General features: G+C 41.6%; 1 long non-coding RNA gene across 14 annotated transcripts in view; it reads right to left on the minus strand.

Moving 5' to 3' along the window:
- Positions 1-23,227, minus strand: part of LOC103162770 — a 163,133-nt gene that overhangs the window by 108,933 nt on the left and 30,973 nt on the right. For 5 of the 14 annotated variants that reach the window (XR_004769602.1, XR_004769596.1, XR_004769597.1 and 2 more), the window contains exon 3: positions 6,176-6,207. The exons of 7 other annotated variants lie outside the window; for them this stretch is intronic. This is a non-coding gene — a long non-coding RNA (uncharacterized LOC103162770). Of the gene's footprint in view, positions 1-6,175; positions 6,208-6,490; positions 6,575-23,227 lie in introns of all 14 variants that reach the window. 2 more of the 14 variants (XR_004769600.1, XR_004769604.1) reach the window with 1 other exon arrangement.

Here is a 23,227-nt window from a genome sequence, read left to right on the forward strand (position 1 = left end):
GAGTCATTCACTGTAGCAGGAATGAAAAGGGTTTTCTGCTCTGTGGAAAACGCAAGCCACTTCCAAACTTTGAGTTAGAAACTTGGCCAAGGGAGTTTGGTCTCCCTGTGCGTCTGTCTTAGAGATGTTTATCCAGCGGGTGGAGATATTGAGATGGGCCTGGTTTTCAGGTTGATTTTTTTTTTTTCCGTTGTTCCACATAAGGTTTTCATCAGATGCAGTCTGCGTTTTGGTACAAGCCAGGAGGCTGTCAGAGGGGAGGCCCAGGTCTAACTTCAGCAGGCTCTAACTAAAGCAGAATTCAGTTTGGTAAGAACAAAGCCATTGTGCAGAGACCAGGCACTAGGTAGTGCTGGGAGCTAGGGGAAACAGTGGTTTCTGCCTCAGAAACCTTCCCAGGCCTCTTCCAACATCAACTGCCATATGGGCTCAGGACAGTCTCTCTGATCCTCCAGGCTGCAGATCCCCTATCTGCTGTAATAAGTCTGGTTTACACCTACACTTGAGGTTGTTTGAAGGAAGTAATATAAAATACAAGCTCTGTAGAAATGTCATTAGGAGTCTAAGTAAAATATACTCCCTCTCAGGGGCCCCTGAGCCAGTTCTGCAGGAGCAGAGATGATGGAGGCTGCTGATCACAGAGTACATTTCCTGTTCTCCACGGGGCATCCCTAAACAGTTCCAGTCTCTCTTCTTCTTAAATGAACTTTATGAATGCACTTTCCACAGAGGTTGGAGGCACAGGATCTGTGATCTCTGTTAAGTTGAGCAGCCTTGGGATTCTTACTATCTTATTCAATGTGGTATATATTCCAGAGACTTTTGTTTTTCTTCTCACCCCTCTCCAGATGGTGTGTGTGTGTGTGTGTGTGTGTGTGTGTGTGTGCGCGCGCGCGCGCTCGTGCGTGCGCACGCACGTGCGTAGAAGTACTTGCCCGTACCAAACCAGAGCTTAACATCAGGTGTGTCTTCCTCTAACACACTTTATTTATTCAGATAGGAGTTTCTCACTAAATCTGAATCTAAAATTGGGCATTTCTGTTAGGCTAGCTGGCCAAGCTGTCCCCCAAACCCACCTGCCTTCACACACACACACACACACACACACACACACACACACACACACACACACACACACACCTCAGTGCTAGAATACCACAGTTCCCAGCTGGCATGGCTGCCAGGAATTCCAACTCAAGTCCTCACGCCTGCACAACAAGCACTTTATCCACAGACCCATTCCCCATCCCCCTCCCCCATTTTTGACACAGTGTCTCTCTGTAGCTCAGACTGGTCTCAAACCAAGACTAGATTTTGGACTTGAACTTGCAATCTTCCTGCATCAGGCTCCCAAGTGCTGGAATTACAAGCATATGCCATCACACACATTTTCGACAATTTTTCTCACACTGACAAGTGGGACTGATGCTGGCCTCACAGGGGTGACGATGGGTACAAATTGAGGACATGACAAGCCTCATAGCATGTGCTCCATACAGAATAGTGAACATTACCAGCTATCATATACTATCACAGTTAACCATCATATTGTCCCCAGAATAAATTAAACAAGCATGCCTCTATTGACTCATATTCCTCTGACTGTAATATAAGACTGCTTTTGTTTTCTTCAAATGCAAGGCATGGATGTACTTCTGCTTCAAAACTACAAAGCAGGCATTATCTTCCCTATTCTTCCCACTGGTACAGCTAAAGGTTCTGGATGCTGAGCAGACACAGGTAGAGTGAGCAAGACAAGCCATCTGGAGAGACTCACAGACCAGCACAGACTGAAGTTCACTGACTGCCCTCAGGTTCCTTTTGTGCTTCTTGTAACCCAGATTTGGAGTTGGAGAAAACAGCTACCTGGAAATTCCAGAGTGTCTGGAATAAAAATAGACCAACAGAGGATGGTTTTCAAATATCTAAAGGACTGGAAGAGGGGTAACCTGACAGGACATTCAGCTTTTAGATGGTGACAACTCTGTGCCACCAAAAGACACAGGTGACACTGTGGCACTTTCTATTCATGCCAGTGAACCAGTGAAGGCTGGAGACAAACTAGTCTCTCTCTCTTCCTCTCTTTCTCTCTCTCTCTCTTTCTCTCTCTCTCTCTCTTTCTCTCTCCCCCTCCCTCCCTCACTCCCTCTTCCTCTCTCTCCCTCCTCCTCTCTCCCTCCCTCTTCTTTCTCTCTCTTTTCATCCCTCCCTCTCTCTCTCCTCCTCTCCCTCTTCCTCTCTCTCTCTCCCTCTCCCCCCCATTTTCTGACCATGCTCACAACCTCAGGCATGCTAGGCATATGCTCTTTCACTGACCTACATCCACAGTCCCCTGGATTTCTCTTCCTGCCAGGCTATAATGAGGCACCCTGCACTCTCACCAGATGATACCAAAAAAGTAAAGCCAGGGCCTTGATCATTCATCCATGCCTGCCAGCCTACCAGGGGAAGTCGTGGAGAATATGGAAAGCCAGCCCTTGAAGGAAACTATGTGATGCTAGACCCCTAGCTCTTTTGTTTTCCTTCCTGGCCATTAGCAGTTTGTTCTGACACATACTTTCTACCATTATCATCCAGATGCCTAAAACAAATGAACCCCACCCAGTCTAGACTAGAACTTATGCATCCACGAACCAAACCAAACCTTTTCTTTTCATTCATTAATTATGTCAGATATTTTATTAAAGGGACACTATGTCAACTAATACATGCTACAATATAGATGAACATGGTTTTATGCTAAGCAAAATAAACTGCTAACAAATAAGCTAAGCACTATGGAATCCTGCAAATGAGAAATCCTGCAGTAGTTGGTGAGATGGAAAACAGGTGATGGCTCAATGAAGTAAAAGACATGAGGAATGAAGAGTTGTAATCCAAAGAGTGCAAGGGTTTAATTTCCAAGAGTTGTGGAGATGGATGATGACGATGGCTGCACATCAATACAGACGTGATACCGATAAACTGTGTACTTGAACATGGTTCCTGTAGTAAGATGTATGGCATGTATCATTTGCCACAATAGACACTTATAATTAAAGAATTAAGAAAATAATTAGAACCAAAGTCTTAGTGGATAAGTTCAAGGACAGAATAGAAAACACAATCACTGAATTGGAAAATTGAGACAATAGAAATTATTCAATCTGAACAGAGAGAAAATAGATCAAAAGAAATACAAACAGCTTTTAGGACTTGTGAGCTAAAAAAAAAAGTACAAATATAAAAACATCATATTTATGTCATCAGAGTTCCAGAGGGAGAGGAAAGCTTGGGTGGGGTTTAATTTGTCCTCAAATAAATAATTGGCTGAAACTACCCAACTTTGACAACAAATTACACAGATTCAAGAAGTCAAGAGAAATCAAATAAGACCCAGCCGAAGAAAGCGACACTTGGGCACAGCATAGCGAAGCTTCCCAAAACAGAAGACAGAGCAAAACCTCTGAAAGTAAAGGCAGTGGGATGGCAGCACAGAAATCTGGGGAAATAAGGTGAACGGCATCAAACTTCATTCAAAACCTGAAGCACTGAAGGAAGTGACACATTTTTCAAGGGCTAAAAGAATATGACTGTCAAATCTAAAGCCTATACTCAATGAAAACATCCTTCAAGGATAAAGAAGAATTGATGTGTTAACACACACACACAAAAAAAAAATGAAACCTATTTTTTGCCAGCAGACCCGCCTTAAAATAATAGCTTTAAATAAAATAGAAATTGAGGTATTGAAAAGGGGAGGATGGAAGTGATCCTTGAACCATCGGAACATGCTTGTCCAGTAAGCAAAAGAGACTTCACCTAGTTTCCTTAATTATCTTTGATGGCAAAGCAAGAACTGTAATCCTGTCTGTGTAGCTCCAGTTGTCCGTGCAAGAGCATTTAAGACAATTTATGGACAAGGAAGAATACAGGGAGGTGACATTTTATACTTCATATGAATTTGTGGTATGATTACATCAGTAGTACCCTACAGTATGTTAGGCCGAAAGCTATTATGACTGCAACAACCACAAGTAAAATGCTGTGTAAAGAAGATGTAATCAAAGGATGGAGAGATGCTAAGCTGTTAAGAGCATTTGATGCTTTTGCAGAGGACCAGAGTGCAGTTCCCAGCACCCACATGGCACCTCACAACTGTCTGTAACTCCCCCCAGAGTGCCTCATGTCTTCTTCTGACCTGTTCCAGCACCTATACAGAGGTGCATATGCACAATTGCATACACAAAAATAAAAACAAAATAAATCTTAAAATGCGATTAAATAAAAAATAGGACTTTATAACAATATTAAAACAGCCTAATGTAATTCATGGAAAATAAATAAGAGAACTAGGAAACAAAGAACATAGAAAAGAAAGAACAAAACCTCACAAGATAATATCTTCCCAATGAGATGCTATCTCTAAAGTGTCAAAAGTTAATTCAAAGCCAAGTCCTCTAACTATGTCAACTTAAAGCCAGGGACTTACAGTATGAGCTCTAAAAATATGACAACCCAACTACTTTCTTGTGTAAGAAACTCATCTCCCAAATAATTTATCCTCTAAGTAGTAAGAGTGTCTAGCAAAATTCAAGGATACACGATAATCAACAAATAATTGTGTTTTTTTGTTTTTGTTGTTTGTTTTTTGAGACAGGGTTTCTCTGTGTAGCTTTGTAGCCTATCCTGGGGCTCACTCTGTAGACCAGGCTGACCTCGAACTCATAGAGAACCACCTGCCTCTGCCTCCCAAGTGCTGAGATTAAAGGTGTGCACCACCACTGCCCCACTAGCAGATAGTTCTTATTTTTAGTATTTATACATATAAAAATATATGAACATTTTTTATTCCTATACACAAACAATATACATGTGGACAATAGCACTGTAAGTCCACCTCCACTTATAGTTACTGTAAGAAACTAACAATACATATATACATATCTTGTACATTGACAGCTACAAAACAATGACAAGAGAAAGCAAGAAAATCTAAATAAATAAGTGCATACTGTCTCCACAATATGGGAGATCCAAATATATTTTTCTTGAAATATATTTACAAATTTGATGTTGTGACACACATCAAAATCCTCAAATGATTCTTCGTAGCTATAGACAGAACAATTCTAAAATGTATACTGACATGGAAATACATACATTTTGATAGATATAATTTTATATTATATTATTATATCATTTTATTTTTATATAATTTTATATTATATTATTATATAATTTTATATTTATATTATTAATAAAGCATGTCCTCTGCAAGGACAGCAAGTGATCTCAACAGCTGAGCCATCTCCCCAGCCCTACCCATCTTATTTTTTAAAACGACTTCAAAACAACATAATGGGGGGAGCAGACTTTTAAAGCTTGGAAATAAAAGGAGAGATAGAATAAATAGGAGGACAGGAGAAGAAAAACAGGAGGAGAAAGAAAAGAGGGGGAAAATAAGCAAGAGGAAGACAAGGAAGAAAGGTGGGATGAAAAAAAGAGGTCAACCTAAGTTTTATCCTTTTAACCAAGCTTACGTAAATTAAGTACAAGTAGATCACAAACTGAAATATTAAAAGTGAAAATAAAAGGTTGGGGTGTGGTTAGTGGTAAACTGCAAGCTTGGTGTGTGGGACACAAAGTTAGTCCCCAGTGAGGAGGAAGACAAAAGGGAAGGAGGAGGAAGGGAGAAGATGGGGAGGAACAGAGGACAGGGAAGGGGAAGGGGCAATTTTTTTTCTTAAATAGAGAAAAATCTTCTGATCCTAAAGCAGAGACACCAGACTTGACAGCAAAAGCACAATCCATAAAGGGAAAGGGTGATATACTGGACTCCGTCAAAATTATAAATGTCTACCTTATGAGGAAAAGAAGGAGCCTTATTCTCTGTTATGAGAGTAAGATACCAGGTAGCAGAGCAGGAGAGAATATTTGGAAGTTACACTCACAAGGTGTTAGGATCTTCACAGATTAGTAACTCTAAAACCCCGAGAGGGAAACACAGACAGTCCAATTAGAAAGTGTACAAGCAGCAAGAAGAAACATTTCATCAAAGGGAACCTGCAGATGGCGAATCAGCACATGAAAAAGATGCTAGCCATGGGGGAAATGCAGATGGAAACCATAATCAGGTAGCACTGAACACCTTGCCAAATGCTGTTGTGATGGGAAAAGGCAACACTGCTCATACCTTGATGGTGAGAATATAGAGTAGTTCAGCCCCTGTGGAGAAAGTTTGGTAGAAGATTAACAACATAAAGTGGCAGCTACTATATGACCCAGAAATTGCTCTTCTAAGCATCTCTTCCAGAGAGAAGAAATTTTCCTGTTCTCATACAAAGGTGTGCATGCATTTATAGCAGCATTTCATACAGCAGCAGGAAACTGAGAGCGACCCCAGGGCTAAACAATCTGTGCTATATCCATACTATGGAATACTATCGGGAAATTACGAGGAATGACTATTGTCATATGTAACAACATGGAAGACCCTGCAGAAACTTACACACTGCATGTAACATTCATGAAGTGATCAAGGTCAGATTCATGGTCTCCAGGATTGAGGAGGATGTCCAGGAGGACATGGCAACTGTGACGAAAAGGAGAAACTTGAGAGTCTCATATGGCATATTGACTGTGTCTTCAGGGTCAGTGGTGACACTGTACTGTAGTACTTCAAGGTGTTTGTGTTGGGGAGAGCTGACTAACAGATAGTATATGGGATGACTCTGTATCACTTCTTATAGCTATATCATCTCCAATTTTAAGAAAAATGTCCTTAATTTTTAAAAGTACCATGTGGTAATTTTAGGAAAATTCTTAAAATACATACAGCATAGAGAAAGAGAATAAAACACAAGTGTCTCTCTACCAAGGAGAGGTAACCACTTTGAAGACCAACTAGGGGAAAAAAAATCTTTCTGATCATAAATAACTTACTTCAAAGAACAATAATTCCTATTGTTGTTTGGGATGCACTGGCCTTCAGCATCCCATTCCACCACACACAAAAAAAAATTTCAATTCAGACATGCCTTCTTCTCTTCCAATTGTCTGATGCTGTCCTCTGTCTCACCAGTGAGTTACTAATCATCTTCTCCTAACACTTTGGCTAATTTCCCAAGGGCTTACTCATCTAAGTCCAGGAAGGACCAGATTCCACTGGTCTGAGAACCAGTGAAAGCAAAGCAGTGATTCTCTGTAGCCTTTGTGGGTGGTATATTCCAGCCATGTACCCAGCACCTGGAATAGACCACAGTGGGGTGAGGGATGGCTAAGTGGTAGCATCAAGATAACCCTGAGGGAACAGGGTGGGACATGAGGTGGGCAATGAGATGAAACAAAAAAGTGACAATGGCCTTACAGACCTGGGACCTGGCCTACTGAGTCAGGTGACTCTCCATCTGTTCTATAGTGAACACCCCAGCATAAGAAGTGCAGACCAATATGGTGGCATTTGGATAGATTATTATGAAGAATTCATTGCTTTCCTTGCTGTCACCCTAGATGGCATCTTCTCTGTCTGTAAAATGAACATTGTTGATCTGTCTTTGGGTTGTAGGGATATTAAAAACATGCTGAGATCCTCTCAGCACCCCCACACCTTTTGAATTTCGCTGCATAAGCAAATAAAGAGTTGCCCCATAAGAGACACTTGCAAGTTTGTTACTCACCTAGGTCCTTAAATATTTAATAAAAAGAGGCTAATGGTTGGCAATTTGAGGATTCAGAATTGAGTTTAAAAAGAAAAGAATGCACAGAAAATGAAGACTTGGGCAGAACTTGTGATAAAGTGATTCCATTCTGCCAGACAGTTCTAACAGAAACGCAAGGCCCTACTGGCAGATGTTGTGTTGCTTCTTCATTGCTATGACTTGGCAATTCTGCTTTGTCAAGAGGAATGAAAGCAGAAAAAACTGTTACAAATGTATTTATAGCAGCCTTCTTCATAAAATTTAGAAATAACTCATGTCAAATACCAGGTAAATGGATGGGCAGAGTGTGGCATATTCACATAATAGAGTACTATTTAGCCAAATGAAAAAAGGAACAAAACACTAAAACATGCACCCCACAAGGATGAGTCCTAACTAAAACTACCAGGAGAACATAAGAACATAGATACAAAAGAGTGCCAACTGTTCTCTGTGGGCCATATGAAGTAAGGAACAGACAAAATTATCCTGTCATGAGAGACATTAGAGCAGAGGCTACATCCCAGATTATAGAAACAGGGTCACCATTGATGGGAAATTAAATACAGTCATGTGTCACTTAAGGAGGGGGACGTTCCAAAGATGGGTGACAAAGTGATTCTGCCATTGTGCTAACATCACAGGATAGACCTGAACTGGTTGCATCCATGGACACCAGTGCCTGAAGCAAGTGGAGTATGACAGGCAGAATGACTTGCAAGGTAGCTGTTCTAAGTAACACACTTATTTAGAAAAGCTCCCTTGGGAGCAAGGGAAGAGGTTCCACTGGGGTGATGAGAAGTATGTACTTTGAAGAACTGGGAGAATTTTGACCACAACAAGGCACACAGAAGCAGAAAAGCATAGAGCGCACTGGGCAAATAAAAAGTATTCAGAACATCAGGCTGGGAGATGGCTGTTGAGGTCAGGCAATGCCTTGCTCAAAGTCACTCCATATTATGTGATTAAACAGTTTTCAGGCTGAGCATTAGTTACCCTAGGAGACTCTGATTCACAGGCCGCATTCGACTAAATTTTGAGTGAGAAGGATGACTGCCACCTGAGAACAGAAAGGAACTTCACTGGGGAGGAATGGAACTATGGGAGCACTAAAATGCTATCAGGGAAACCAGGCCCAAGAACATACCTGACACACCAGACCAAGGAATGTGACTAACTCTTAGATGACATAGCCCAAAATCAACCTATCATCTGATACTGGTATGTGCATCAAGTACCAAGGACTCCTTGACTGGACTTAGTCCCCTGCTGTTGACTCAATCCACCCAATTGCCTGCCCACCTGCCTGTTTGCCTGATCTTTCCTGTTTCTGACCAACTTTCTGTTCAGGACCAGGTTCTACCTTTTCAGCCTCACAGTCGAACCAGTACTGTAGCTCTGCTCTCTAACTAGACTTCCAACACTGGTCTAGTCGTTATCGTATCTATACCAACTCTTTTTCTGCCCACTTCTGAAACCTTTTGAATACTGCTGTAGTCTCTTACGTGTATTCATTCTGTAATTCATATAGAGATAGATAGAAAGAGAGATACATAGGTATAGTTGCTGTGTGCTGTGCGATATAAGATTTAGTGGTTAAGACTGGAGTAAAGAACTTGCATTTGCCTCTGCTGAGCCACTAAGGTAGGCATATTCTATCATATGATGAATCCTGTCATTTGAACCATCTTTAAACAGCCTTGTGAACTTACTGTTATTCAATAAATTCTGATATTCTGGAAAGACACAAAAATCTTCCTGTATGTTTCTGGCACAGAACACTCACATCAATAGCTCAGTGAGTAAAAGCACTTGCCACACAAACATAAAGAAATTTAGATTGCTAGGACCCAAGTACAGCCAGACATGACAGCATGCATTTGTAATTACAACAATCCTACAGTGAGATGGCTGGAGACAGAGGAGTTTCTGGAAGCCTTCAGGCCAGCTAGCCTGGAATGCACAGAAAAGATCAAGAGACCCTTTCCCAAACAAGGTGGAATATAAGAATTCCTTCTAAAGATTGTCATCTGACCCCTACATATACACCAAGGCACGATGATAATGTTAAAAATGGATAGCTACTATTCATTGAAGATCTCTTTGCCTCCAACTTTACACCCATTTCCTTAAACTTCAGGTCATCTCCTCACTTTACAGAGAAGAAAATGTAGGCAGTAGATAGCTAAAGGACTTGCTTAGGGTCAAAGGGGAACTTTGCAACCAGGTGTACATGCAACCTCTGCATTTTCAATCTACAACTTCAGGGCATCTTTCCAGGTCCTAGGAGAGGGGATTGTACAGGGATAAAATCAGGAATCAAACAGAAATTGAATCAAGATTGTCTGGCCTTGATGGACAGGACAAATAGGGAGGAACTAAAGCAAGAATAAAGGGTATGAGGGACAATAGGTTACTTGCTTGTGTATCTTCCTACAAGAGCCCATTTCTGTGTCTGAACTAATGACACAGTAGAGAGAATAGACTTTTTAAGAGCTATTCATGATGGAGACAATATGCTCACTGATGTCTAGTGGGATTTATCCCACTAGATTAAGGTTGGGGTGGTGTCTAGAGGTGTATCCTCTAAAGTAGTCTTAGGGAACAGGTGGTACTGCTGAAGAAGTCAGGGAGCAGCAATGGAAGCAGGTGAAGATGGATAGCTAATGAGTACATTTAAGATCTGAGGTTTGCTGGACTTGGCAACATCATGAGAACTATGCAAGCATGACTGAAGAGCAAGCGGTGAGATCAGAAACCAATCTCAGGCAACAAGGCAGCTCCTGAAGACTGAACTCTGGTGTCAGGGAGTGCTGACAGGGATTTAACACTGCTGTGGTTCATATTCTGATACTGTAGCAAAGTGCCTGAGGCTGCATGACTTTCAAAGAATAGAGAATTGTTCTGACATAGAGTTCTAGGAACAGGGAAGTCTTAAGAGCATACTAATAACATCTAGTGAGGGCATCCCAACACTGAAGAAGTGGAAGAGCAAGCTGTTGGTTTCAGAAGACAAAACAAGGCCACTTCATTTAGAGCAGGCTGGTCTCCAGTTGTTCAGATTTCCAGTTCTTTAGGCTGTGAATAGCATTCACCCACCAGTGATGAACCAGGGTGTATACAGAAGTTTCTGTTCTGTCCTACCTGGTCCTGCAGCCATTCAATCCCAAATAAACACACAGAGGCTTATATTAATTATAAATGGTTTGGGCTATTGCTCAGGCTTATTACTAACTAGCTCTTTTACAACTCAAATTGACCCACAATTCTTATCTATGTTTAGCCATTGGCTTGGTACCTTTTCCCAGGAAGGCATTCTCATCTTGCTTCCTCTGTGTCTGACTGGCAACTGCTTCTCTGCCTTTCTTCTTCCCAGAATTCTTCTAGTCTGGTTGACTTGCCTATACTTCCTGCCTGGCTATTGGCCAATCACTGTTTTATTAAACCAATACAAGTGACAAATCTTTACAGTCTACAAGAGCATTATTCCACAACATCAGGGAACCAGCCAGCAGAAGGGAGGATCCCTCATTCCTCCAAAATTGAGCATATGCATGTGGACTTTCTGTCAAAGGAACAATAGTTGTATCCCACATAAATAAGTAGAATCCAAGTGTAATGGTTTGGCTGAGAATGACCCTTATGGAGTCATATATTTAAATGCTTAGTTGATAGGTGGTAGAACTCTTTTGGTAAGGATTAGGAGATGTGGCCTTGTTGGAGGAGGTATGTCACTGGGGGTAGACTTTGAGGTTTCAAAAGTCCACATCATGCCCAGTGTCTGTCTGTCTGCCTGTCTATCTCTTGCTTTCTCGCTCTCTTGCACTTTCTGCCTCACGAATCAGATGTATGCTTCCAGCTACTGCTCCAGCACCATGCCTGCCTGCCTACTGCTATGTTTCCCATCATAATGGTCACAGGTTCACTCTCTGAAGCTTATAAGTTGCCTTGGCCAAAATTTCTCTTCACAGCAACAGAAACACAATTAAGACACCAAGTGAGCTGTTCTAAGGGCTTTCCCCCCATTGCCCCTTTCCTGTCAATACCATTTGTGCTGGCTAGTTATTATCAACTTGACACAACCTAGAGTCATTTTTGAAGAAGGAATGTCAGTTGATAAAATGCCCCACCAGATTGGACTGTGGTGCTTTTTCCTGATTGATAACTGATGTAGGAGGACCCAGATCACTGTGGTTGGTGCCTCCCCTGGACTCCTGGCCCTGGATGTTATAAGGAAGCAGGTTGAGCAAGTCACAAGGAGCAAGGCAGTAAGCAGCACTCCTCCATGGCCTCTGCATCAGCTCCTGCATTGAGTTAATGCTCTGACTTCTCTAGATGATAGACCACATGCTGCAAATTAAAATAACCCTTTCCTCCTCACGTTGCTTTTGGTTGTGGAGTTTTATCACAGCAACAGAAGTCTTAACTAAGACACAACTGCAGATCCCCAATGATAAAGGAGAGCCAAGAAGTTGGACAAGTTCAAACTGTAGACTTAAGAAAGGGATGTATCTCTCAGTATCTCCGTGTGAATCAATGATTCCTGTGGAAATTTTAAATGCCCCATCTCTCTAATGTATGTGGCTTTGAAGTCTCAATCCCAGAGGAGAGAGTGAGGGGTGGGAGGGGACTGATTCAACATTTGGCAATCCACTGGAGTATGTAACACTTGGCATTTTCCTTGCTTCATTATTTAAAGGGCAATTCATTACGTGCAATGGAAACAAATAAAAACTCTATTTCTGACATTTCTAAATCTGAACCCTGAACTCTCCATAAACCTCCCAGTTTCAAAATAATTATTTAAGCAAAGCCCTGGTGTATTCTTTCTGAACCATTGAGTGGTGCTCCTAATGGTTGGTGATGCAATCGACGCCCGTGTGGTGATTTGGGTATTGGGCTTTTCCTGAAACATATTAAATGGTCCCCTATGCTGCAACCATTAAAGGCAATCCTGTCCTCACAGGCCTCAATCAAATTTGCACAGCAATTAGTCCTACCCAGAGTTTGATACATTTCTTAATTATAAAACAACTTTGTACTCCATTGGCCCTTTCAGATGGGTTAAGAGAATGTTAATTACCTCCTCCTGAGACATCAAAGAGTTTTGGGTAGTGGTGTGTGTGTGTGTGTGTGTGTGTGTGTGTGTGTGTGTGTGTGTGTGTGAATCAGACAAGAAGCAGGAACTAAGACCTACTGGACATTTACTATGAATTTTGGTCTATGCTGGGTGATTTCCACATGGACAAATAAGCCCTTGGAAAATGTGTGGGTACTTTTCTACAGATGAGAAGAATTAGTTTAGAAAGGGTAGATTACGTGACACTAGTTGGTAAATCTGTCTGGTTACAAATTGAGTTTTGTTAGTAGTGACCTTTGAGTCAATGATGACTTTTTGCTCTTAGTTTTAATTTTGTGTGTATGTATGTTTGTGTGGCATACATGTTGTATGCTCATAGTGTATGTGGGGGGGCCAGCTGTCTTCCTTTCTCTCTCTCCACTCTATTTTTTGAGACAGGGTTTCTCACTGGACCTGGAACCCACTGATTCTTCAAGACTAGCAGACAATCAAGCACAGAGGTTCCTTCTAGGTCACCACCCACCTCCAGTCCCCATGCCTGCCCAGGACTGGAATCCCAGGCATGCCACCAGACCCCAGCCTTTTGGATGCAGTTTGATCTACACTCCTGTCTTATGTTTGAGAGGCAGGTGTTTCATCAACTGAGCATCTCATCCATCCCACCTGTCTATTTCACAATTATCATTCACTACGTGCATTTTTGAGCAACTTCTGCATGTCAGACAATGCTAGGTGCGATAAAGAATGTTGGCCAAGTTCCCTCAAGCAGCAGCTAACTCCTTCATGGCATCACTAAGCAAAGAGAGATTACCTCAGCTGGGGTGAGTGCCGTGTGGTCCTCCATGGAAATCATCACCTGTTTCATCCTGGTCCTAGGCTGAACCAGCCTCTCCAGATAGTCTTAGCTTTCTGCAGCCCCTAGCTCTGGCATTAGAGAATGCCGAGAGCTTTCTTCCCTTGCCTTGACTCCAGCAACCTGGCCCCAAGCCCTTTGCAACATCTCTCCTCCCCCACCTATGTGGTGGTTTCGTTGTTGTTTTGGTTTGATTTTTGTCATTGTAATCCTCCTAAATTGCACATTTCATAAGACCATTAGGAAAAAGTCAGAAAATAAGGTTTCCAGGAAGAGAGAGGCGGAGACTAGGGGGCCGGGTGGGAAGGGAGAGAGGAGATTTTCATTATCACGACCTGTTCCACGCACACCCTCTCCCGGTGCCACCCTCGCGCTGGATGCGAGCCATCCTCCTGGCTAATGAGCGAGGCGCTGGAGATAACTAATCCTAATGCAATTACCGCTCGGCGCTGCACTGATAGGTCCACGACGCTCCCCGCGTGCCCGGCAGTCTGAGCCAGGCTGGAGCAGCTGGGCCTCAGCCTCCTGTCGGAGACGTTTTGACAGCTGTATACAGACCCGGGCCCCCTCCCACGGCCAGCGTCCCGGGAGAGTGATCTTTTCACAGCGAGTCCCCATGAAGCCTGTCGGAGGTGAAATGAAATCTTAGCAGCTAGGGGAGGGGGGGGTGTGGGGGTACGAGCTCCGATGCTATTTCCAGGGCGGTGATGGGAGAAGCAGAGGCTTGCTCCCCCACCCCCACCCCCACCTCCCGCTCATCCCTCCATCCCTGCGGCGCCCCGAGGCCTGGCGGGGTGTGCGGCCTACGGTGACAAATGGCAAGCAAGGCCTGGCCCTCTCCTGGTGCAGCCCAGCGATGGGGGTTGGGGGGGATTTGCAGCACACTTGTTCCTTTGTTTAGCGCGACCACGTGCTCTATTTGCACAGCAGCATGTGGTACCCCAGGAGGAAATCAAACTAGCGTTGAAAGTTCAAGGAACAGCCAAGCTCTGCTGGGAAGTGGCGGGTCCAGGGCCCGGATGGAGCAATGGAGCTGGTGGCCTGGGTCCCAGAGAGTCGGAAGGAGGGGGACTCTAGGACAGAGCTGTTTGGGATAAAATGGACTGCTGGGTTTTGGCAAGGAATGCACATAAGAGGTCTTTCAGTACCCAGCGTTCCTGTCTGACAAAAGAAGTGAACTTTGATTAGGATGGCAATCTTCTGTGTTGAACGGTTTTAGAGTTGATAAAGGCATCTCCCAACCCTGTGATACTCAGGAGTCTTTCCTTCTTTCTATAGGGCTTGGAAGAGAGAAAGGGAGGGAGCCCCTGAACCCTTGACCAAGTGTCTACTCTGCCTCGAGGCCTGATGAGACAGCTCCCTTCATGCTCATAGATTCAGGAAACTGTTGTCATTTTTATTCCACAGAAATATCTCATATTCTCTCCCTCTCTCCCTCCCTCCCTTCCCCCTCTCTCTTTCTCTCTCTGCCCCCCCCAAACATGGTTAAACAAATGCAAAAAGTAAATGATGCACAATGTCTGCCATAAAAAAGAATTTTTTTTCCAAATCCGATTTCCCAAATACATCCATTGTTCAGCATTTCAGCCATCATTTTATTTTCATTCCTATCTGGACATATTCATGTGAATTATGAATACACAAATCTTCATATTTAATACAACTTTATTAGACATACCATTCACTTCAGTCACATACCAAAAACATCTCTCCCAAATGGAGCACACAGAGCTGGATGCAGGTTCTTTTAAATAGCTACATGGTATGCTTGCATTTCTTGTATGGAAGTTACTGAATTATCAAATGTTTCCAGTTTTTTCTTACTAAAACAATGCCAAACTTACAGACTTGGATATATATTGCACACTGGGAAAGTATTATTTTAGGATGAATTCCTAAAATTAACAATTCAAAACAGTATTGGGTCAAAGGGAGGGCACATTTTAAATTTCAATAGACGTAGCTAAATCGCCAAGCCAAAAAATGTTACACCAATTTGCAATACATTCAAGAAAGTTAACTAATACTGTATGATGATGTATGAATGTCTGACTACTTCTGCACTCAGACAGCCAGAGTGTGTGCTGATCACCCAGGAGACAATCTGATGAGATATCTATCTGTCTATTTGGGTTTTGTTTATTTGCTTGTTTTGAAACAGGGTCTTACTATGCATCCATGGCTGGCCTGGAACTCATTATCTTGCCTCAGCTTCCTAAGTGTTTATGGTCAGGTATATGCCACCATGCCCTAGAAAACCCAATGTCTTCAGTAATGAATTCAGCATCTACTTTAAAAATACGTTTAGTGTTCTCTTGTTTTTACTCTGAAAATTATTCTCTTTTTCCCCATTTTTCGATCGGTTTGCTCATCTATTTTTTACTGATTTGAGGAAATTTATTTTGTAATTTGTGAAGGTTTTTTCCCTCAGTTCATCTTCTTTTAATTATGAAAATGCCTAACATAGTCAAATTTACCAGTTTCTATGTTTATAGTTTTAAGGGTTCCACACTTATAAAAACATCCTCAAATCCCTAAAAAAATTTTTAAAAAAATATGTTACATTTATTTTCTTTTTAACACTTTTGTGATTTTTTTCATTTTATTTTCTTTATTTATCAAGTAAACATAGGCCTTTTTAGAAGTTGGGAATATATATGGTAGTGCTTTAATTCACAGAGCTTATATGCTGAAGCGAGAACTGGACAGTAAATGAATGAATGTGTAATTACAACATTCAGAGAGCTGTGAAGAATTAATGGAGAATAACAGAATATCTACCTAGGGAGAGTGGTCACAGGAGGTGAGGTTTTGACGACGACATCTGGAGGATGAGTAAGATCTTTCCAGATGGACAGAACCACATATGCAAAAGCCCAAAGGAGGAAATCCATTACAGTATTGGAGGAACTTACAGAAGGTGGTGGGGTACAAACATGATGAGCTAGGGAATAAGTCAGAAGATAAAGAACCTTGCAGATAAAACTTCAAAGGAACACATTAGCAGGCACCTTACAGGCCTGAGTAAGTGATCAACTGTGTTCTCAGTGCAAAGGGAAGACTGCTGGGTCAGCTAAGTGGGAGAAACCTACAGTTGGATTATTTATTTATTAATTTTCAATGCTGCAAATTGAACGCAGGGTCTCAAGCATGCAGACCATGTGCTATACTACTGACCACACCCTTAGCATCTCCTTTTCCTTATTTTTTAAAAATTCTTTGATAGTTTCATACATGCATATAACAAGTTTCAGTCATCTTCATGCCCCCATTCCTCCTTCTCATTTCCCTCCATCTCCCACAGAAATATTTTTTAATATGTCTCTGATAGTAAATTAATTAACAATCAAGTCTCTAGTGTTCCAAACCACAAGGTTTTCCACATCTGTTATCTGATACTGCAAATAATGATTGGTCCTTCTAGAGGTTCCACAGCAGCTCTGGCTTCCCACACCTCCGACTAGAAGCTTCCTTCTCCTGTCTGTATGCTTTTCATCCAACCGCAGAGAGCCTTTCTAATATTGAACAAAACCCAGAAGAACCTTCATGAGTTTGTTCTAACCCAGGTCTACATTTCTAGACCCTTCAGGGTGTTCTTTTATAAAGTGGCCTTTGATCTCCACTCTTGCCAAACACGTCATCTCCCTCCTTTTCCTTTGTCTTAAAGTGACTGTTGGTGTTTGAATTCTGAAATGTCCCTCCAAAGACTCAAATGTTAAAAGCTCTACTCAGAGGTGGAAGCTTAAGACATGGTGGATAATGAGGACTCTGATTAAACATATTCATGGTTGAATGGACCATCAGGAAGACAAGAAGAAAGAGGATGTATATCAAAGGTGTATGCCTTTAGTATCTTGCCTTTAGTCCCTCCTCCTGCCCCACAATACTCAACCTTACTTCAGGCCCATAGCAATGGTCAGCCAGTCATAGACAGAAGCCACTGGAACTGTGAGCCACATTAAGACTTCCCCTTATTTGTCTCTGGTGTCTCCTCACACTAAGGCAGGGTACCGAAAAACTCACTGCATAGATCAGGTTTAGACATACAAAGCGGGCTTATTCCACCTGAGCTCTGATCACTGTTTCTTTTCCTTAGTTAAACATGGCCTCCATTTCTACAGCCTCACAAATCTGGAAAGTAGGAGTAAGGAGGGGGCCATTTCTTAGACTCTGCAAGTGGCACTGGTGAGGAGTGCTGTGGAGACTTTGGGATTTTCTGCCTTGGTGTTGATATTTCCTTGTAGGTTATTTTCTTGTAGTGAAAACACCAGAGATAGGCTTCCTTATTCCTTATTATTTTCAGGAATTGGTTTTCTCCTTCTGCTAAGTAGGTCCCAGGGAGTGAACCCAGGTCAGGCTTGTCAGAAGGCACTTTTACCCCCTGAGCTACTGCATAAGCCCTCCATAGTATTCTAAACACTGGTGTAACTGCCACACAGAGAAATGACCAATGCCATTCTTATAGTGAAATGGTCCATCCATGCAGGACTCTGGCCATAGGTCAGTCTTTTGACCACATCCATCATTTAAAATCTATGAATTTGAAAAATAGATTTTGAGCAGGTGTGTGTTTTACAATTTAAATGTAAGTTGATGAGGAGTTGAGAAATGGAGGTGAGGATATACAACCCTGTGAATGTACTAAATACCTCTGGCTGTCCAGCTTATTGTATTCGATCTGCCACAGTGGAAATGAAAATTAAGCATAAATCTATGAATCTAACTCATTCATTGTGCATCTACTTGGCCACCATTTATTCTACTTTAGACTCAAAAGAAAACCTAGACTGTATAAACATATCTGCATTTGATGAGGTCAAAACTGCTAAACTTGGAACCAGGCTCTGTGCACTCAGCATCCCGAGTGGAATTTTGTGACACCACAGAACTGCTGGACTAAGATCTATGACCTAGTTAATTCCCTACTTGTCATTAGAGATCATTGCACTCCATTTGTCCATGACACCAAATTCATCCTAGACACATCACTGACAGCAATCATCCTCCCTACACTGCATAAGAGAAACTTAGGCATGGCACAGCCTGGATATAAATTGTCACATGAAAGACGCTTGCTCAATGCCCCCACCACATCACAATCAGCCAATGTGCATTTCTACCACCAACTGATGGAAATTCCATTAAAAGCAAAATGAAGGCTGTTCTAAAAATGGAAAGAAGACACCAAGGTTGATTTTCTCCCTCCTGATACAGGGGTGCCTACTTCAAAGAGGGCTGAGCTGTACAGGTGGAGGCCATCTGTGAGCATTTGAAGCTTTGGAAATTATGGTTTCAAAATTCAATGCTGTCTTGTATTTCTCTGTCTGACAATTGGATCTTGAGATAACTGCTGATTTCTCTCATCCAGATAGAAATCACCATGGAGAGCCACACACTTGGAACACTGCTCCACAACAATTACCTCAGAGATGCTCCTGAGAGAGAAGACCTGAATTTCTCATGCCCCCCCTTTTGGTTTGAATTTTTGGTGACTTATCTCATTTGTGAAAGGTGTGTGTGTGTGTGTGTGTGTGTGTGTGTGTGTGTGTGTGTGTGTGTGTGTGTTGTCAAACATTATAGAAACATCAAAAGTAGCAGGGAAAAAAAAATGAAACTCCCATCATGAATCCCTCTAACAGAAACTTCCTGAGGGCACACTATAATGCTACATTGATATTTTTGTTACCTATTACTAGATAACAAACCACCTAGTAATACAGTGACTGAAACAACTATTATGTGTGTTTGTGGTTCTGTGGGTCAAGAATTGGGAAATGGCCCAGCCTGGTCCATAATAGGCTGGAAGATAAGCCCTTAAAAGCCATTTTTGGTCTCCTGTCTAGAATTCTCCCATCCCTCTCTCTCTCTCTCTCTCTCTCTCTCTCTCTCTCTCTCTCTCTCTCTCTCTCTCTCTCACACACACACACACACACACACACACACACACACACACACACACACAGTTTCCACTCTTCACTTAGGCTCCTCACAGCCTGGCCTTCTCATCATGGTCCTATTTCTTGCTGGATGACTATCTTCCTCATGGTAAATGTTCGCAGAAACCTTGGAAGATCCTGAGCATCATCACTCCTGCCACATTCCATAGATCAAAGAGTGTATGCCATTAAGACTGATCCAGACTCAAGGGAAAGGAATACCTGGATTCCACCTTTCCATGCAGATGAAGGCAAATTAAAGACATAGTTGTGGGCATGTAGAAGAAAAGTCACCACACCCAGGGCTACAGGACCTATACCCAGTCTCTGTTCTGACAGAAAGAACAGGCAATACAAATGCAAGTAATGGAAGAGGTATACCACGAGACAGAAGCATGTAAAGGAGAAAGAGCAGTCGATGAAGGATTTCAAGAATATGGATTATTCCATATAACACGGGTGGTGACTGAGATTACAGTAGGAAAGGAAAGAAAGAAGACTGCCCCAAAATGGACAAATACAATGGGCCAAATGGCCCTGGAAAAGGAGAAGGGGGAGTACCTGCTGCCCGAACCTGAAATCCTTTCAGACTGTGTGAAAAGTAGAGTGAATGGGTGGGTGTGAGTGCTGCACGGTTGAGTGGAAGAGAAAAGAATAGGCTGGCACAGAAACCATCAGCCTTCCTTGTTAAGGTGAATGTTCATTTAAAACAATTGCACAAGAGGGTCCATGCTATTCATGGTGTTTATTATCCATTTATTATCACTCTATGCTGCTAACATTTTCCATCTTAATAATCGCATTGCTTAAAAACCATGTTAAATACAGCAGTCCCTTACTATGGAGTATTAGGGTATTCTGGATTTCCTGGGTTTTTGTTTGTTTAAGTCGTGCACACATGTGCACGTGTGTGTGTGTGTGTGTGTGTGTGTGTGTGTGTGTGTGTGTGTGTGTGTGTACACACTTGAGTAAGGCAATCTCATAACCCTATGCCAATGTGGAAGTCAGAGGACAACCTGGGGATGCATTCATCCTTTTTTGAGGACATGTCTCTTCCAAGGATTCTCCTGTCTCCACTTCCCATCCTGCCATAAGAGCACTAGGATTATAGATGCACACTACCAATGACTTGTTCACCATGGGTCTTGGGAATCTGAACTCAGGTCCTTACATTTGTCTGCCAAGTGCTTTTACCCACTGACCCATTTCTCTAACCCCCAATTTCTTTACTCTTAATAGTTTTCAATAACTTCTTAGTGAAAGAATTTGTCATTCAACATGTATAAGCAGCATTTTTAAAGTTTGGTATATAGAAAAAATATTTATTTCTTTACATATTTTTCATTAACAGAATTGTTTTCCTCTTATTATTACCTATTTGTTAAGTTGTATTGGGGTAGCTAATTGTTTTGGATTCTATTTCTTTTTAATATGAATTTTCTGGACATAATAAGCACATCAAAAGTGAAATGAAGTGGCTAGACTCTAAACTTCATGCTATAAAACATGACCCCACCCCCACCCAGGAGACAAAATTTAATCAGCTAGTAAATCTAACCTGTGATGAGGTGATACTTCTGTCTGCCATTATTTGCTCTTATATGCTGTCTATAAACTATTTGGCACTGGCTTAGTACAGAAAGGACAACAATGGGTTGTGACTGTACCAGAGACCCAGACTGAGTTCAATTCCAGTTAAACATGTGAAGAGGGTGAACAGGGGCCTTATTTTATTCATGATAACATGCTGGCTCCCTCTTTTAATGTATTTAATGATCCTGTGAGCTTAATGACTACTGCAATTAAAGCCACCCTGTTTAAGCTCTGTGAATTACATTATGCTTGTTAGTGGCTGCCTTTGATAAAACATAATAGCAAGACTTCTCTTTTACATCATAACTCATTTTCAATATTGCTTTTTTCTGTCCTTGCCCACTTGATTGATTACATGGCACTCCTAAGAAGTTCGGTAGATGAGGATTGAGGGCCGGAGTTGTTCTTCTAGGGTTGGGATAAGCTGGCAGCCAAAGGAGACAGACTTCTGAATGGTCAGCTTAATGTGGAGGTGGGGATGAGGGTGGCTCATCCAATATAATCACGAACTAAGTTTGGTAAGATGTACTAAAGGAAAATAGTAGCATGCCCCTCCTTCCTTGGACTGGATGGCCAATCAGCAAACATGAAGGCTCCACAAAGAGAATTAGAGCTGTGTTCTCACCCAGAAAAACCAAAGTGGACTGACATTAGGGCCAGATCCAAGGCATGCCTGGTTGTGTCTGCTTAACTTTACTAAGGAAATGTTTCAACACAGAGTTTGAACCACAGCTGTTAACTTACTATCTTCTTCCATTTTTCCTGTACCAGTGGCCTGTCCTTCAGCCTCAAGCTGCTGTCTTACATTATGGTGAACTGCTAATTCCTTGCTAATTTGTTCTGTTAGATTTACCTCACACTTGCCAGTTGTCTCAACCTATTGCTCCTTGAGAAATAATACAACAGCAAGAGCTCACACTTGTCCACCACTTTACAAGCTATATTATTTAAAGTTGATGTCATATACAACAGGAATCTCCAGACCTCTGAATGAAGTGGCTGTTGACCGATTACTTTTCAGCAATAACATTGAATGAAGGAGCCCTGATTAATCTTGTCTGTCACAGCACAAAGTCCACCAAACTATTTTATTTATATTAGTCACATTAGACTATCACTTTAGAAGGTAATTTCTATAATTTCATAAAAATGCCCTAAAGTCAAGCTGGGCGTTTGAGGTGCACACCTTTAGTCCCAGCACTCAGGAGGCAGAGGCAGGCAGATCTCTGTGAGTTCCAGGCCAGCCTGTTCTACAAAGTGAGTTCTAGGACAACCTCCAAAGCAATACAGAGAAACCTTGTCTCAAAACAAAACCAAAATAAAAACAAAAACAAAACAAAACAAAAAACAAATAAATGCCCTAAAGTCAAATTATAAAAATTAAATGAGTATCATGGATTAAAAGGAAATTGATCAAAGAATACCTTTCTTTAAAAAAGCAAATGAAGCCAGGCGTTAATGGTGCATGCCTTTAATCCCAGCACTCAGGAGGCAGAGGGAGGCAGAACTCTGTGAGTTCGAGGCCAGCCTGGTCTCCAGAGTGAGTGCCCCAATAGGCTCCAAAGCTACACAGAGAAGGAAAAAAAAAAAAAAAAAGCAAATGAAGTAAATAAAATAGTGTTAAGTTTTTATAAAATGTAGTTGAGGTCAGTGAAAATGAGTTTGATGAGAAAATGTATAATTGATGCAATCTTTCAGGAACTAAATTTGAGGAAGAATGCCCATAATATTTAAAATATGTATTCTTTTGATGTCCTTTTTCTATTATCCTAAGGAAAATACCTGAAATTCAAGGGCTTTTAGAATATATAAATAAAGATCTTCTTCGAGTATAAATCATTTATAACCAAAGAAAATTGAATCCAATATAAATGGATGGGTAAAATTACAGTCTATGTACAAGATGGAACAGTATATAGTCACTAAAAATACATTTTGCTAAGATTTTTTAATAACACCAAGAATGCTTCTGATGTTCTACTAAGTGAAGGTATCATTAAATTATGCCTTGAAATTTAATCTCAGAAGTGACAGAGTAGTAAAAATAGGACAATGGATCTTAATATTGCCCTATGGTTTCGTCTTA

This window comes from Cricetulus griseus, chromosome 4 (genome assembly GCF_003668045.3).
Source record: "Cricetulus griseus strain 17A/GY chromosome 4, alternate assembly CriGri-PICRH-1.0, whole genome shotgun sequence".
Classification (NCBI taxonomy): domain Eukaryota; kingdom Metazoa; phylum Chordata; class Mammalia; order Rodentia; family Cricetidae; genus Cricetulus; species Cricetulus griseus.